The 11,002-nt window shown below is 44.4% G+C and overlaps 1 long non-coding RNA gene across 1 annotated transcript; it reads right to left on the bottom strand.

Annotated features, from left to right (window-relative positions):
* Positions 1–6,396: 6,396 nt before the first annotated feature.
* On the bottom strand, positions 6,397–8,272 carry LOC142140311 (uncharacterized). The gene is made up of 3 exons (XR_012688392.1): positions 8,158–8,272; positions 7,823–7,956; positions 6,397–7,174 (listed from the first exon to the last, which is right to left on the bottom strand). It is a non-coding gene; the product is annotated as an uncharacterized LOC142140311 (long non-coding RNA).
* Between the last annotated feature and the right edge of the window lie 2,730 nt (positions 8,273–11,002).

The raw sequence follows: 11,002 nt of genomic DNA, 5'->3' as shown, positions 1-11,002 counted from the left end.
TCTCATCAGGCTCAATACCAAGGAATTGGTAAATAGCAGATGTGGTGACGTTGTTTAAAAAGGGGACGAGATCACAACCACGGAATTATAGACCTGTAAGCCTGACATCAATAGTGGGGAAACTACTGGAAGGTATTTTAAGGGATAGTATTCAGGATTACTTGGTGCGCAATACAATTATTAGTGGGAATCAACATGGATTTGTGAGGGATAGGTCATGTCAAACCAATCTAATTAGTTTCTATGAGGAAGTCAGTGGGAACTTAGACCAGGGCAGCACAGTAGATGTGGTCTACTTAGATTTTGCAAAGGCTTTTGATACAGTGCCATACAAGAGGTTAGCTTACAAAATAAGGGAACTGGGTTTAGGAATCAACATTTGTACTTGGATCGAAAACTAGTTAGAGAATAGGGAACAGAGAGTTGAGATAAATGGAACATTTTCTAATTACTCAAAAATTTTAAGTGGAGTACCTGAAGGTTCAGTGCTGGGGCCACTTCTTACTAATATATTTATTAATGACCTTGGTGATGGTTTAGAGAGTAAAGTTTCTACTTTTGCAGATGATACTAAACTCTGTAAGTTAACAAAATCAGAGCAAGATGTAGCTTCTCTACAGAGGGACTTAAATAAACTGGAGGATTGGGCGGCCAAATTAAATATAAGGTTTAACATAGATAAATGTAAGGTTATGCATTTAGGGATCAAAAACAAGAACGCAATCTATAAATTAAATAGAATAACTTTAGGAGAATCTATAATTGAAAAGGATTTGGGAGTGCTCGTAGACAGTAGACTTTGCAATAGTGCTCAATGTCAAGCAGCAGCTGCAAGGGCAAACAAAGTATTGGCATGCATAAAAAGGGGCATAGATGCAAGGCAAGATAGTGTAATCTTGCCACTGTATAAAAGTTTGGTAAGACCTCATCTTGAATATGCAGTACAGTTCTGGCCACCACTCTATAGAAAAGATATTCTGGAAAAGAGGCGTCTAAGGGGAGATAGGATTACTATATACAAATACATTAAGGGTCAATAAAGAGAACTTTCATGTGAACTTTTTATCCTAAGGACTATACACAGGACACGCGGTCACCCCCTAGGGTTAGAGTAGAGGAAATTTCACAACAAGCGAAGGAAGGGGTTCTTTACAGTAAGGGCAGTCAAGATATGGAATTCATTGCCAGGGAAGGTTGTGATGACAGATTCAATAGATATGTTTAAGAAAGGGTTAGACAAATTTTTAGGGGAAAAGTGTATCCAGGGATACGACCGTTAATTAAAATGAAGGATAGTAGTGGATATAGGGTAAAAATAGAACGGCAATATTAGGTCTGGGGGGTTTTTCACAATTGAAACAGATTGGCAGTTTCTTACTCTGGATCAATTTCAAATATAAGTGCAGGATCGCAGGAGATCCAAAATAGGTTGAACTTGATGGACTGGTCTCTTTTTTCAACCTCATCAACTATGTTACTATGTTACTATTATCTACAATATCAACCAGACATTAAACAGTCAAAGAACTAAGGTGTGCTAGGGCAGACACTCTTGGATAAAGCTGGGTACACACTACACTGTTTTCGTCCAATAATCGTCTCAAACTGCCGACATACGACCGCTCGTTCAAAAGTCTGGTTAGTGTGTACAGTTACACGATGGTCGAAAGTCTGCCCAAATGGACGATTCTCGCCTCATTTGGTTGGTCGTACCGTTTAATATTTTCGTTCCAATCTCGTTATCCACTGTGCAGTGTGTATGAACTTCCGACCGATCCACGACAATCCTCCGATACTTCCTCGACCTGGGGGGGCGTGTGTATGTTAATTTTTATGTCAATCCCAGTCTCACGTGGTGCGGAATCCGCATCACTGTGTTTTGTATCGATGGCTGCAGACCATTACACTTGTGTAAAGCACGTGTGTTATTACCCTTTGCGTCTATGTATTCATATTTACTCTTTATACACTTATACCTTTATAACCTATTACATTTATATTAACCTTTATTAACCTATAATTGTGAATTACTCAGAATAAACCACACAGTGTTCAAGCAACATTTTTATTGCAAGAAAAGGGTACATAAATTGTAACACACACAGCTGTCAGAAAGATGCGCATGAGAAGTGAACGCGCCCATACCAATCGCAGAGCTGAATACTGCAGAGTATTATTTTTAAGTTATTTTTAAAGGTGCTACTGCAGTGGTTCCCAAACTTTTGCAGTTCGCGGCACCCTTAGAGTCTCCAAATTTCTTCAAGGCACCCCTCCAAAATAATTATTGAGCAGTCCTGTTTTAGAAGTAGTTGGGTCAAAAAATTGAAATAATTATTTAGGTCAGGACAGAAATACTTATTTAGTTGTATGCAAAAATGCCCCCTCTGCATCCAGGCACTCTGCCCTCAGGCACTCTTTCCCCTCTGCATCCAGACACACTGCCCCCCTCTGCATCCAGACACACTGCCCCCCTCTGCATCCAGACACACTGCCCTCTCTCACACTGCCCCCTCTGCCCTCTGTCACGATGTCCCCCCTTCTCTGCCCTCTGTCACGATGTCCCCCCTCCTCTGCCCTCTCTCACGATGTCCCCCCTCCTCTGCCCTCTCTCACAATGTCCCCCCTCCTCTGCCCTCTCTCACGATGTCCCCCCTCCTCTGCCCTCTCTCACGATGTCCCCCCTCCTCTGCCCTCTCTCACGCTGTCCCCCTCCTCTGCCCCTGTTGCACTACTCTGCCCCTGTTACACTCCTCTGCCCCGTTGTGCCCCAGCTGTCACCCTCCTCTGCCCCTGTTACACTCCTCTGCCCCCTGTTACACTCCTCTGCCCCCTGTTACACTCCTCTGTCCCGTTGTGAACCAGCTGTCACCCTCCTCTGCCCCTGTTACACTCCTCTGCCCCGTTGTGCCCCAGCTGTCACCCTCTCTGCCCCTGCTACACTCCTCTGCCACGTTGTGCCCCAGCTGTCACCCTTTCTGCCCCAGCTGTCACCCTCTCTGCCCCAGCTGTCACCCTCTCTGCCCCAGCTCTGCCCCGCTGTCACCCGCTCTGCCCCAGCTGTCACCCTCTCTGCCCCGCTGTCACCCTCTCTGCCCCGCTGTCACCCTCTCTGCCCCGCTGTCACCCTCTCTGCCCCAGCTGTCACCCTTTCTTCCCCGCTGTCACCCTCTCTGCCCCAGTTGTCACCCTCTCTGCCCCATCTGTCACCCTCTCTGCCCCTGCTGTCACCCTCTCTGCCCCCGCTGTCACCCTCTCTGCCCCTGCTGTCACCCTCTCTGCCCCAGCTGTCACCCTCTCTGCCCCAGCTGTCACCCTCCCTCTCACTCCTCTGCCGCGCGCCAGCCATAGAAAAAAAAAGAAGGAGCACAGAAACTTACCAATCCGCCGGGCGCCGGGACCCAGCAGCCTCCTCTCTCCCGCAGCAGCTTGTTACTAATGTCGATATTCAGTGACAGCTGCGGGAGAGAGGAGGCTGCTGGGTCCCGGCGCCCAGCGCCCGGCGGATTGGTAAGTTTCTGTGCTCTTTCTTTTTTTCAATGATTGGTCCGCGGCACCCCAGTGACAGCGCCGCGGCACTCCTGGGAGCCGCAGCGCACAGTTTGGGAACCGCCGTGCTACTGGTTTGTGGCAGAACAGGTCTTGATGTCGCTGATTTCTTTATCTACGAAACAAGGAAATAAAAAATGTTTATCATTTAACTTCTATATCTGTAATTTGTAATCTACAACATAAATACTCTCATTTTCTCACCTTTCACACTGCTTGAGATCAGTTTATATCTATATTTTGGTCCCTGTGGCGAAATCGCAACAATAGCGGACTTAACCTCTGAGCATTCTGGAAAACAGGTGCCATTTTGGTTATTATAACGGTACAGGTATGTGCCCAAAGCATTCACATGTCTCTGAAATACCTTTGTGTAGAACTTCTTTAGTATATTTTTCTTGTTCAATTTCTCCTTGTTTGCTAACATTAGTGGTATCAGTGGTATCTAAACAGGCCTTCTCACCGTTAAATCTTCGTTCTGACATAAAAAATTAGGTTATAATTTAGCATTTTAGCACATCTACTACATCTGCATCTACAATACAGGTACACTACATCTGCTACTGACCTTTTTTAATGTTGTTGTCGCCCTGGTCCAGTACTTTGACCATCATCTCCACCGTTCTTGGGCTCATTGGATTTGCTTTTTGCTCTTCTTGAGCATCTCTATCCCCCACCTTAACTTTTCCAACATTTTTTGGCCCTTCCAGCACCATCTCTGACTCTATCTCTGTCTCCATAGCTGCAACCCCCACTGACACCTTCTCCTCACCCACAACCCCCACTGGCATCTTCTCCTCACCCGCAACCCCCACTGTCACTTTCTCTGTCTCCATCTTCTGACGCTCCTCGGCGCCAAACAGGTTCCTCTGTCATTTTATACACTCAGACATGGGCATTTGTTTCTGCTGTTCTGATGATGCACGCCGAGAATGGAGCATTCCATTACATACGAAGGGGTTTTAGTATTAGGGAATATTCATTGCATTCCACTTTAGCATTTAAATGTTTTTCTAAATGTAATGTATATTACTAAACTTCTATGTTATAGAAATGAAGGGAGTTAACTATAGCTAAAGCTCTGCCCCTTTATGCTAATGTCTTCGTTATCTCGTACATTTCCCCGCAAATGTCGCTGCAGTGTGTACGGAATTTAAATCATTGTTCACGACAACATGGCTGTAAAAAGTCGCTAACGGGACGTGTGCTCTTCCCTTTCTCATCCTAAACAAGGCTAGTGTGTATGCAGTCCATGGACCGAGCGATCGGACCATCGATCGCATGTAAAATTGCTTGGCATAAAAAGTGAGTCGAAATTTCTGTAGTGTGTACCCAGCTTAAAGCCACTAACATTAAAACTTTTTTAAAATCAGTTTCCTTGCCCAAACCATCTCAAACGGCAAGAGGTGCAAATGAGTATTTGGATTTGCACATAATTTACATAATGACTGTTTTAGCATATAGCACACAAATATAGGGCCAGATTCATTAAGGATCTTAAATGAAGAGGTATCTTATGTCAGTCTCCTGGACAAATCCATGTTACAATGCAAGGGGTGCAAACTAGTTTTCTGCTTTGCACATAAGTTAAATACTGACTGTTTTTTCATGTAGGACACAAATATCTACTTTCAAATTCTATTGACAAATAAAGTATCAAGTATTTGTGTGCCTCATGAAATACGAGTCAGTATGTAAGTTAGATAATAATAATGTGATGTCTTACACTTTCAAAGTACTGATTATTTCTTTGCATTTGCTATCATGTTTAAACAGGCATAGTTGTTATTATGCCACAAAGTATCCCTAAAGACTCTTTACACACACACACACACACACACACACACACACACACACACACACACACACACACACACACACTGACAGATATGATTTGAAGAGAAACCCATCCAGAATTTTGCTTATTTAGGAGACTTGGCCCTTTCAGAGGCCAATAGAAATGAAAATTGAATTGACAAGCAATGACACATTTATACACCACAATCCAAAATAATAATTTTACACAAACTATTTGGAGCATACATTGTGAAGGCAAAAAAACATGTCAAGTGTGTGCTGGCTAACAATGTGTGTATTCAGACAGATTTTAGTAGTGCTAATTTTGAGTATCTGTGTTGGCCGGAAATGGAACATAGCATGGCTGGACCAATGATCACTATAGGTGGTGTATTACATATCACAAATAGTTTACAATGTAAGTACACACTGAAAAGGGTGGAGAGTGTTTTTTCTGCTGTCTCAAAGGTTGGTTACACGTTATATGGATACGGGCTTCCATAAATGCTCCACTAGCTTCTGACACAAACGCCTTTACAATGATTGTTAGTGTGGGTTTTGTGGTTGCCATTTGGGTGTTGGGCCACTTGTAAACAAAGTGTCAATAGCGGCAGAAGTCTATTTTGGCCCTGTTTGCCAAAGGCCCAAAGCTTGGTAGTGTTTGAGTTAACTCCTCTAACATTTAAGGATCATTTTTATACATAGTATATTTCACAATGAAGATGTTGGTGTACACATACCATGTTGACAATCAAGTTCAGAAAAGACTACAAATTGGCTATTAAACAAGCAACCACACATACAAAATTCCTAACTAACCATAACGACTCTTAGTTTAAATCCACTGCAGAGAGTGGGTTTGTAGCCTACGGTGTGTCTGTGGCAAAGGAGAAAAGAACCACCCATTGATTCAATATATTGGTCAAGTAGACATGTTCCACAATAGTTACCAAAGCACTACATATGGATTGTTGTGTATGTAAAGAGGAATCACTACACTATAGTAATCAGGAAAAACTTCCTGAGGACAGATTGGTGACACATTTGCAGGCTAAGTTTTTTTAATTACAAAGATGAATCCAAACTTGCAACCAAAAATATAGCAAGGAAGTCAGTGGTCTGTGTGTGGCAAAGTTCCTTGGATGAAGAGCTGACAATCTGGCCAAAGTGAAGAGATACATAAGCAGGCTTGGAGCAATGGAGAAATACTTCAACATGTAGGGAAACATGAATTGCACAACTCCAAAACGCAAACCAGCTTGGACTGTTTCACCACTTGGGCTGAGACATAGCAAAGAAGTCAGTGGTCTGTGTGTGGCAAAGTTCCTTGGATGAAGAGCTGACAATCTGGCCAAAGTGAAGAGATACATAAGCAGGCTTGGAGCAATGGAGAAATACTTCAACATGTAGGGAAACATGAATTGCACAACTCCAAAACGCAAACCAGCTTGGACTGTTTCACCACTTGGGCTGAGACATAGCAAAGAAGTCAATGGTCTGTGTGTGGCAAAGTTCCTTGGATGAAGAGCTGACAATCTGGACAAAGTGAAGAGATACATAAGCAGGCTTGGAGCAATGGAGAAATACTTCAACATGTAGGGAAACATGAATTGCACAACTCCAAAACGCAAACCAGCTTGGACTGTTTCACCACTTGGGCTGAGACATAGCAAAGAAGTCAATGGTCTGTGTGTGGCAAAGTTCCTTGGATGAAGAGCTGACAATCTGGACAAAGTGAAGAGATACATAAGCAGGCTTGGAGCAATGGAGAAATACTTCAACATGTAGGGAAACACAAATTGCACAACTCCAAAATCCACGCCAACGTGCCCTGTTGAATGTGAAACAAACATTTACTAAGCCAATATTAGCTCACAACTAACTTGCATTTATGTACCTAGTTGATGCCTTGGTGAACTAGAAGGTGGCCACTGTATTGAAATGTTCAAAAGGTCTTGTAAGGTTCTACACAGTTTTGACTAATACTGGCTTGTGTGTTTGAGCTATATCTTGGTCTTAGATTGTTCTATTTGACAGGAAAGTAACCACCAAACCCATAAGTAACATACCTAGCACATGGCCATTATCAGACGCCGTCCCCGCGCCTTGCTTGCCGGGGACGGTCGTCTTCTCCTCTCCTTCTGGTCGGCTACTGCGTGCCCGTTGCCTAGCAATGGGACACGCTTCTCTGCTTCCTGTCGGAGGTCAGCGCATCTGACCGCCGACCCACTGCCCACCAATGAGAACTGACCCCTGTGTATTTATATCCTGCTCTGACACCACTAGGGTGCCAGAGCAACTAGTTTCCTAGGATCCTAGCCTCCAGCATTTCCATATATTATTATATATATCCCTATTGCCTACCTGTGTACCGACCGGGCTCTCCCCGACTCTGTTTTGGATTCTCCCCTGGTCCTGCATTATACTCTCCACATTGACCCTTGGCTTGTTGACTATTCTCTACCTCCTGATTTTGTACCTTTTCTGCCCGCACGGTTCCAGACTTCAGCTTGTACGACTACGATTACCTCCGCCATCTCGCAGGTAGCTCCCTGGGAGGGCCGCGACCTGCACGTCGTTCGCCGCGAAGTCCAAACTTCCTTGCGGGGGTCCCTGGTGAACAGCAGCAGCGTGTTAGACTCCGCGCCTCCTAGTGAAGCAGTGCCAATAACCGCAGGTGCCACCATCTTCCTCGTGACAGCCATATGTTGACTTAGCACACCCACACATTCAATGCTTGCTAAAGTCATTATTGTATGGAGCACACACACTTGACAGTCACATTTTAGTGCTGATAACACTGTAAATACTTACATTTGTCAACAGCTTTTACCATGGCAACCTCCACCAACTCCAATGGAAAGTGCAATGGCACTAATGCCAGCACTAAAGGCCTAATGGTAGAAACAGCATGTATATATAAGAAACACAAAGTGTCTGAAATGTGCACTTCTCAACACTGTAAGTGCTGTACAATGACATATAAACCTCACATGCCTGACTGACCAGAGTTGGGCTAAAATTTCAATACAAATATTTGGCTTTAACATTTTGACACTAAGGGACATTTACATACTAGACCATTCTGGCCTTTAGTTACATAGCTAATACAAGCAGCAAATTTAAAAAGTATGGACTGTGCAAACTGTATTATACAATTCAACGCAAGGACATTGATGTAGACACATTAGCCTGTAGATGAAATCTAACACATTAAGGTGCATTTCACCAAAGACACTGAGATTAAACTTAGAGGCATTTACCTAGACATCCAAAACACATTTGAAAACTAAATTACAGGTTTTCATAGATTGTACGATTATGACACATGTAAAACATTTGACTATCACACCAGTCCATGTATATTTATATCCACATTTGGACTGGCCATACATTAGTGAACCTTACGTTGACTAAGCATGGTCATTACCACAGCAGAGAACTTTGTTGTTTTAATTTATAAAAAGTTAAAAAAACGAATTTACCTCAAAAGTATGTATCCACAACATACTGCCTGAAGTTGGAGCCACGCACTGTTTCACGAGGGGGGTCTACAAGATCTTCCTCTTCCTCCTCTGCCTCCTCCTCCTCCTCCTCGTCCACCCCAGCAACCTCGTCCATGACCCCTGGAGCCCCACTCCTGACGGCTATATTATGGAACACCACACACAAAGCGATGATCTTACATGCCTCCCTCGGCTCATACATGAGGGCACCACCAAACCGGTCAAGGCATCGAAATCGAGCCTTCAGGACTCCGAAAGCCCTTTCAATGTCCGATCTGGTGGCGCGATGAGCCGAGTTATATGCCTCCTCCATCTCTGTGTGTGGGTTCAAGATAAGAGTGAGGAGCCAAGGGCAGGAGGGATACGCATTGTCTCCTATGTAGGATGAGAGGAAAGACATAAGAAACAAAGATTAATACAATATCAGAGTAAAAAAAACACCTGCATCAATATCCAAACATACTAAAATATGAGTCATAGCTTCATTCTGTGCTAAATAGTAAGGTTAATGAGTCATAATACTGTATAATTACCATCCTTTGAAAACTAACAATGTCTAAGAATGGCCACAAACCAAAGTGCACTCCAGATTTTAGTATTACACTGTACACCAAACTAATACTTCCACACCTGCCGATGTACACTTTTCACAGAACACATAACCTTAACTGTTAGGTGTCACTCACCGGACTGTGAGTGCTACTTCTCGTGTGTTTAGGAACCGTGGCCGTCCGCCATCCTGAGGGTCTGCGCATGTGCAGCCCTTTCAAGCCTTCAGTACCTGTTCCTTTTCATTAATTGGCTGATCAGGCAACACTCCCTATTTAAAGCACCTGAGGTCAATACCTCGTTGCCTGATCTTGGAGTCTCATTCCTATGAGCCTCTGAAGGTGTTCCTGTGTTTCCTCGTGTATTCAGCTTCTGCTGATTCCTGTTATTCGTTTGTGGGTTCCAGACCACTTCAACTCTCCTGTGTTCCTCGTGTCTTTAGCAGCTGATTCCTATCCGCTGCCTCCGTTGTGTCTACAGAGTTTCCAGTTTTACTTCAACTCTCCTGTGTTCATCATGTCTACAGCAGCTGATTCCTATCCGCTGCCTCCGTTGTTTCTACAGAGTTCCTGCTCACCTCAACTCCCCGGTGTTCATCGTGTCTGCAGCCCGCTGATTCCTATCCGCTGCCTCCATTGCTTCTACAGAGTTCCAGCTCATCTCAACTCTCCTGTGTTCATCGGGTCAGCGCTCCGCTGCTACCATCTCTGCTACTGGAGTTCAGACCGCCTCAACTCTCCCGTGTTCTTCGTGTTCCAGTTCCTTTTACTACTGCTTCCAGAGTATTGCCTTATTCATGCTGGTTTACTTGCCGTGCGCTGCACCAACTTGATTACCGCTCCCACCTTCCAGTGGTCTCTCCTCCTGCCGGCCTACAGCCGTTCAGGTATCCCTGCACATCTCTCTGACAGCCTGCTCTCCTGAATCGCGGTATGCATACTTCTCATTGACTTTGCTTGTGATTGCATATCTAGCTGGACTGAGTCGTGTTCACCTCCGGAGTCCTTTATCCACTGAGACTATCGCTACCATTGACTTTGTTTCCTATTTGCCTGGATTGTTATTGTGACTTTGTATACTTTAGCAGTGCTGCTCTGTTATCATTTGTATTGTGATATCATCGTGGGATCAAGTCCTGTGTGCCCGTGTATACTCTGCATAGCATTCATCTCCTCGTGCTCTCCTCACATATATATTTCAGTGGTACAACTTGCTAGATGCAGACCATTGATTCCTGTTCCCTGTGACACCAGTTTCCAGTATCCTCTCACATACCAGTGGTGCAACTTGCTATCCGCAGACCACTGACTTCCCTGTTATCTACCTCCACCTGGATTCCATTCCTTCACCTAGACAGCGGTACAACTTGCTATACGCAGACCGCTGACTCTCACTGCCTCCTCGTTTCCTCTGGACATTCCTCCTCACTATAGCAGTGGTACAACTTGCTATACGCAGACCACTGACTACCCTCACGTTTCCTTGTCCATCTGATTCCTCGTGTACAGTTATATACTCATTACCAGTGCTGCTAGTCATAGACTTTTCCTGAGCATTCTCTCACCATCCGCTGTTCCTCCTGTTCTGTTGTCACCCTGCTACCA

The sequence above is a fragment of the Mixophyes fleayi genome, chromosome 2 (genome assembly GCF_038048845.1).
Source record: "Mixophyes fleayi isolate aMixFle1 chromosome 2, aMixFle1.hap1, whole genome shotgun sequence".
Lineage (NCBI taxonomy): Eukaryota > Metazoa > Chordata > Amphibia > Anura > Limnodynastidae > Mixophyes > Mixophyes fleayi.
Note: the sequence above shows the minus strand (reverse complement) of the source record. Positions and strands in the feature narration are given on the sequence as shown.